Genomic DNA, 6,861 nt, shown 5'->3' with positions numbered 1-6,861 from the left:
TGTGTGTGTGTGTGTGTGTGTGTGTGTGTGTGTGTGTGTGTGTGTGTGTGTGTTTATTTAGGTTTCACAGGAGTTAGAAATTCTGAGCTGAAATAAAATCCTTAAAGTAATTTCATTGATATCTTTCATTTTTACATCAACTAGATTTCCCAATGTGTCCCTCTTCACGTCCCAGAAAGAATACTGTTATAAAAAATAAAAAGAAAAAAGAAAAGTTTCATAAAGCTAACCTCCATTTTGAAAAACTGACAATATAGGCAGTGTTCCACACCCATACTCCCTCCCACTTCTACAACAAGGGAAGTGCATTTTTTTAAAGGTCTGTTTGCCCTAGACCCTGCCCAGCCAGGCCCAGAGCCAGATTCTTTTCCTTAATGTCAGGAATTTTTCACAGAGACGGAAATCCATTTGTCTCCCTAGGGCACTCCAAATTGACTCACAAGGTGGAGCTAGATTTGCCTGAACTACCCCAAATCTATATGTGCTACCCCAGGGCAAAATGGAATTCAAGACCTTTAAGAAGGATTTGGGATCTAGAAAATTCTTTCATTCATCTCAGTTAATTCTCTTTCATGTAAGGCCACAAGTATAAGCAATAATCTTCAGGACATAAATTACACCTATGAGACACATTTTTAAATGCACTATTCATGATTCTGGGAGCAAAATTATCCCAAAGAGAATGGGACACATTTTACAAAGGGACTGAACATGAAGACATTAGATATCAAAAAGTTGTGATAAAATCAACAAAAACAAGAAACATCCATATCAAACATCACAAAAGGAACTTAGTTGTGTCCACCTGAATGAACAGGATGAGGGCAAGGGGAAAATCCAAAAATTTAAGTCCATTTATGTTAACACAAAAGGTGAAAGATTAAGTGCAACCCCACCATTTTAAAAATGAAAAAAGTGAATCCAAGAGAGGTTAAGCAATTTATCAATGATCACAGATAGATTTATCAATAATCACAGATAGTGTGTGTCCAAAATTCAATCAAGTGCTTTTTCTACCAACCTGTCAGAAAATACAAACATTCTAAATGGGTCCACTACAGATTGGTATCATCTAATCTTAAAGGCCCTCACTGTTCTCAGCAGACTTTTTACTCTTCACTAAAATTGGCTCTCTGTCACACTACTCAACAATCCCGAGGATAATAACTCCTCCCTCACCAAGAAAATAGAGACCGTAGCTGTAACTTTGTCTAAATCTCCTAATCTATCTCAACCTCATTTCCCATTTTCTTCTCCTTTGTTCCACTCTCCGAGGCAAGTGCCTTTAACTGTGCTCCTGATGCTTTTCCTTTCAGTCTATTCTGGAACTTGCTCATCCTAGCATTCTCTCTCTTCCTTAAACTTCAATTTCTCTCTAGCTGCAAGATCCTTTTCTGTTGCCTACAAATATGCCCAGATTTCTTCTATCCTTGAAAAAATCTTTACTTGGTCCTATTATCTCCTCAAGGTATCCTCCCTTTATGTCTAAGTTGAAATCTTAAAAAAAGCAAACTACACTCACTGCTTCCCATTCTTTTATACATTCTCAAAACATGTTGCCTGGACTTCTACTCGACAAGTTCTTGGTTATCTTTTAAGTTATCTGCAATTGTGATTATTCCATCTGATGCTCCATCATCCAAAACCACAAAAGCACTAGCAAACCAACAATTCATTTTAAAAAACATTTATCAAATATCTACTGTGTACAAGGCACTATGCTCTGTACTAGGTATACAAAAGATACATCGTGCGTCCCTAAGTGGACTCTCATCCTACTGGGGAAGAAACTAAGGTTTCTCTAGGAGGTAGCACCTGATCTGAGTCTTTAAGAGAAGGATTCTGAGAAGAGATAAGAAAGGAGGAGTACATCCCAGTCAAATGTACAGAGGCAGGGGACACAAACTAAGTTCAAGGAGCAATTAACAGGACAGTTGAGCTAGAATATTAATCCAATGAGAGTTTGTAATGTGGAATTGAAGAGGCTGGAGGCAGAATGTGAAAGAGTGCTTTAAATACCTGGATGAAAAGCTTACATTTTGTCCTGGAAACTAAAATGAACCATTGAAGACTCCTGAGCAGAGGAGTAAAATGATAGGAACTGTATCTTAAAAAGTCATCTGACACCTGGATTAGAAAACAGAGACTAATTAGGATATTACAATAGTTGAGGGAAAAGGTGAAAGGTCTTGAAATATAGTACTGGTCATACGAAGGAAGGGGTGGGAGAAGTGTCATGATCCACCTGGAGAAAATCAGATGCGGCAGCATGCAAGCTTGAGATCAATGAAAGTACCGTACAAATTCCCAAATGCAATCCAGCTCAACTTTTTCTCCTATTCAATTTTATCCATGTGAAGTACCTGTAAAAAAAACAAGCATTTATTAAGCACCTACTGTGTGCAAGATCTGTTCATATCTATGAAATTTAAGGAGCTACTCATAAAGCTACACATCTCAATCTGGGCAGCACATTTTTCCTTTATTTTTTCCCCCAAGCAGGTGTTTAGACCAATCTTCTTCAGTCTGATAACATTTCAGTAAATAAAATGTTTAATTTTAAAATTGTTTGGATAAATCCTTCAAATTTAGTACCAACTATATAAGTAATAAAAAAGCAATATATAAGCAAATGAAGTTATATTTTAGTATTCCTAAAATAAAGTGAATTACAGTTAATAAGCTATGAAGTCTCAAAGAAGAATCCTCAGATCCAGATGGGCTTATAAGTTAAATCGTATCAAATATTTCAGGGTTGAATTTTAGTATTACATAAAAAACAAAAAATAGGGAGGAAATGGACCTTTCAAAATTTTCTATGGTATAAATATAGTCTTGATAGCCAAACCAGGGAAGAAATAACACAGCTAAAGAAAATTATAGACCAACATCAATGCAAAAAAAATTAAAATAAAAAAAATTTTTAAATTAAAAAATTAAATCTTAGCAATGAGAATACAGTATAATTACACCATCCTGGTGCCTGTCTACTGTTACTCCTTGTGATTCTTACTCCCATTCACTAAAGAATGTGACTTTTATAGACAACTATCAGTTGCAAAATAAACTGGCACCAAGGTTAAGGAAGATTTCTTGAAGGAGACTGGATCATTATTACTGGTTTCAACAACAACAACAAAAAAAACTTAAGCAACTCCTGTGCTACTCTCAGGATAAAAAGAAAAGTATCTTTTTCATAGTTTAAAAGTTCTACAAAAACTCATTAAGTCCTAAAGCCTGTATACAGTACCTAACAGTCATAGTGATGACTTTGTCCCTTTCCCCACCAAAAAAGGCACCTTGAAAAACTTTGTTTTTCATCTTTTTATCCTTAGATGGCTCACAAATGTTGAGTTTTACACCATTTTATACTCAGAAAGTCAGCAGGAGCTGTAGCCCTTTTTTGAATGTACCCATCTAAGGTAAGAAAACCCCAGGTAACTTTGAACACACTCATTCTGAATAAGCCTCAGAAAGATGTTTACAGAGAGGTTAGCAGAATTCCTCCAAGACACAATAGCTGTTCATTTGTTTATTCTATCTGTCCCTTTTCTTTCCTCTGGTGGAAAAGGACTTCATTTGAGAAACTGTCTAATTCTACAGTTTGACTAAAAGTTACCCTTGATGTAGCCACCGAAACTCCTTTCAAGTCTGTTACATCATTTTTTGCAAAAGCCACCCATCATACAAAATACCCACTTACAAAAAAACTAAAAACACTTTCTCCTTGTTTGCTGACTATCCAATTTCTTCTATAGTACCCTTGGGAATATATGCCTTGAGCAACTATTGCATGGAGTCAAGGGGTCCATGGATAAATTTCAAGGAGTCTCATGAACTTGGATGGGGAAGAGAAAAAAAATTACATCTTTATTTCAATAACTGACTTTCTTTGCAATAAATACAATATGTATTTATTCTCATTCTGAGAGGGGGATGGGATCATAGGCTTCNAAAAAAAAGAAAAAAAAAAAAAAAAAAAAAAAAAAAAAAGTCTATGAAACAAAAAGTTAAAAACTCTTACTGCAGCCTGTCAGCTCCTCTGCTTTTCACTGTTTTGAGACAATTTCATAATTATCCACCATCTTCCAAAATAACTTAAACGTGCCCATAGCTGCCTTTCTCATTTGCCAAGGAGATTAGTGTTTGCTGGGTAATGTGGTATTAGACATTGTGGCAAGTGCTGTGTTCTTGGTTTAAAATTTGGTTAAAGAAATGATTAATAATCCACATTATCATCTTTCATAGAATGTGAAAGTTAAAAGGAACCTCAGCTCAACCATCTAGTCCAACCCATGCCTAAAAACAGGCCCAAATGGTATAGCTACTTTCTTCTGTGACTTTAAATGAGTGTGAGGACTGGCCTATTGCCTATTGCTAGTCTCTAGCTAACAAAAGTGACTCTATGGTTGACCACTTACTGACTGGACTATATAACAAAAAGTTCCCAAGTCCTCAAAAAACAATTGGCCTGGTCAACTATACTTAAGAATGCAAAGTTAACAAACTTCCAGTTTAGCAAACTTCATGTAAATCAAGTGTAAGGTTAACAAACATTACTAATCACAACATCCTTGTGGTTTATGGAGGGAGATGAGGGGGAATGGAGTCTACAGTTCTGATAACCGGCTCAATGACTGCTCCTAGGGTTGCCCTCTCTCTTAGTCCCTATGTACCTGCCTGGAAATATCAGAGATAAGGGAGAGAGATCCAGAAAATCTGACCTCCTGACTGGGGTACACTGCCTGCTGTATGCTCTAGCCACAGACAATGTGTGCCCACCAGTCTAAAGGGCAAGAGTCAGTCACATGCACTTGCACGCCAGTAATAAACTGCCTGACTTGCGATCCTTTGAGCACTTACGTTCCTTCTTGGTACCCATGATCTCAACAATAAAGCCACTTAACATTTTTTGGTTTTGAGCCTGGGTCTCCCTAGCTTGCCTAGGCTAGACGTGCAGCAGTCACTAACGGGCCTGATGCCACTCCTGATCCAGAACAAGAAATCTGACCTGCTCTTTCTGAGCTAGGCTGATTTGCCTTTCCTTAGGTAGTCTGGCAAGTCTCTAGCTTCCAGGGGTTCATCATATTGGTACCAAACTTAGTGCAAAAATCTGATCACTTAGGCTCAATGCAGCTCAGAATTCCAGAGCTCACAAAATCCATTAACTTCTCCCACAGCAGGGATCATAGGCATGAGAGCTACCACCAACTTTTTTGAGGTTCAGTTTCCTCATCTATAAAATAAGGGATTTGAACTTGCTCTCCAGTCAGCCAGCCAACAAGTATCAAGAGTTTACTATGTGCCAAGCTATTGTACTAAAAGCTGGAAATATAAATAGAAGAACAAAGACAGCCCGTGCCTTCAAGGAGCTTACATTCCAATGGGTAAAGACAACACGTGAAAGGGAGACAGAATCATGTCGGGGCATAGCAGAAAAAGTCCTGTGGAAGAGTCAGTACCTTATGTAAACTGATGCATAGTGAAGTGAACAGAACTAGGAGAATGGTGTACACAGTAAGAGCAATATTGTTCAATAAAGAACTTAGTTATTCACAATAATACAATGATCCAAGATAATCCCAAAGGACTAATGATGAAGCATACTATCTGCCTCCAGAGAAAGAAATTACATTGCTTGAATACAGAATGAAGCATGCTATTTTTCTTTCATTCATGTTTCTTGTACAAAATGACTAATGTGGAAATGTTTTGTAAAATTGCACATGTACAACCCATATCTGATTGCTTACTGTCTCAGAAGAGGGAAGGGAGGAAGAAAGAGAGGGAAGAAAGGATAGAATTTGGAACTCAAAACTTTAAAGAAAAAGGTTAAAAGAAAAAAAGGGGGGGAAAAAAGAGTCAGTAGTGCAGCCTGGAGAAGAATGAAGACATCTTTGGCCTGGGCTACCACCTATCTCCTAATATAAAGGTAACAGATTCAAAATACAAAATGAGAAATTGATTTTTTTGACTTGGATGATGGGAGAATCTGTTTTGCTTGACTAAACATAATTTGTTACAAATAATTTATTTCTTTTTTCCCTTAATTTGGGGATGTGCAGAAATGAGAACAAAAGAGATTACAGATAAGGTTCCTCCCCCTAAAATGAAAACCGAAGAAAGACAAGAAGGAATCAACAAATAAAACAGCTTTGAAAACTACATATTGAATTTATTGCATTTTTTTAATAAGCAATCCCTATTACAGAATTCTAGTTTCATGTGCATTCTTCTGCTATTCAAAAATATATGGAAATATTAATTTTATTTTGTGTTTGTTAAATTCAGAATAAAAATTAAAGTAAAATAAGCACAGGCAAAGAGGAAATAAAATTATCCCTTTCTGCAGACAACATGATAGTTTACTTAGAGAAAACTAGAAATTCAACTGAAATTTACAAAAACCATTAATAACTTCAATTAAAACATCAGGAGATAACTAGAAAAATAACGAATTTCGCCTGAAAGAACAAAAAGTCAAGAAGCCAAAGAAAACAATTCAAGAAAGTGTGTGAAGGTAAGGGGGTCTAGTAGCACCAGATGTAAAATTATCCTAAAAAACAGACATCATCTAAACAATTTAATACTGGTTCAAAAATGGAAAATTTTATCACTGGAACAGATTGAGTACATAATATCCACAAATAATTGAACATAGTAACACAGCATTCAAAAAATCCAACGACATCAACTATTGGGTTAAAGATTCACTGTTCAAAGTTATGATACATGAATGTAATGGAATACTATAGTTCCAGAAGAAATGATGAGCAAGCAGATTTCAGAAAAACCTGGAAAGACTTACATGAACTGATATTTAGTGAAGTGAGCAGAACCAGGAGAACACTGTACACAGTA

The 6,861-nt window shown here is 36.3% G+C and overlaps 1 protein-coding gene across 3 annotated transcripts in view; it reads right to left on the bottom strand.

The window, feature by feature from the left end:
- Window positions 1–6,861, bottom strand: part of FBXO34 (F-box protein 34) — a 41,987-nt gene that overhangs the window by 7,158 nt on the left and 27,968 nt on the right. For all 3 annotated transcript variants that reach the window (XR_003567394.1, XR_003567393.1, XM_027842902.1), the window contains exons 3-4: window positions 2,246–2,363; window positions 2,037–2,127 (exon numbers count right to left, since the gene is read on the bottom strand). The gene's annotated coding sequence lies outside the window, so the exon portion shown is untranslated. The remainder of the gene's footprint in view (window positions 1–2,036; window positions 2,128–2,245; window positions 2,364–6,861) is intronic.

Source organism: Vombatus ursinus, unplaced genomic scaffold (genome assembly GCF_900497805.2).
Source record: "Vombatus ursinus unplaced genomic scaffold, bare-nosed wombat genome assembly UNPS02014893.1, whole genome shotgun sequence".
In the NCBI taxonomy this organism is placed as follows: Eukaryota; Metazoa; Chordata; class Mammalia; order Diprotodontia; family Vombatidae; genus Vombatus; species Vombatus ursinus.
Note: the sequence above shows the minus strand (reverse complement) of the source record. Positions and strands in the feature narration are given on the sequence as shown.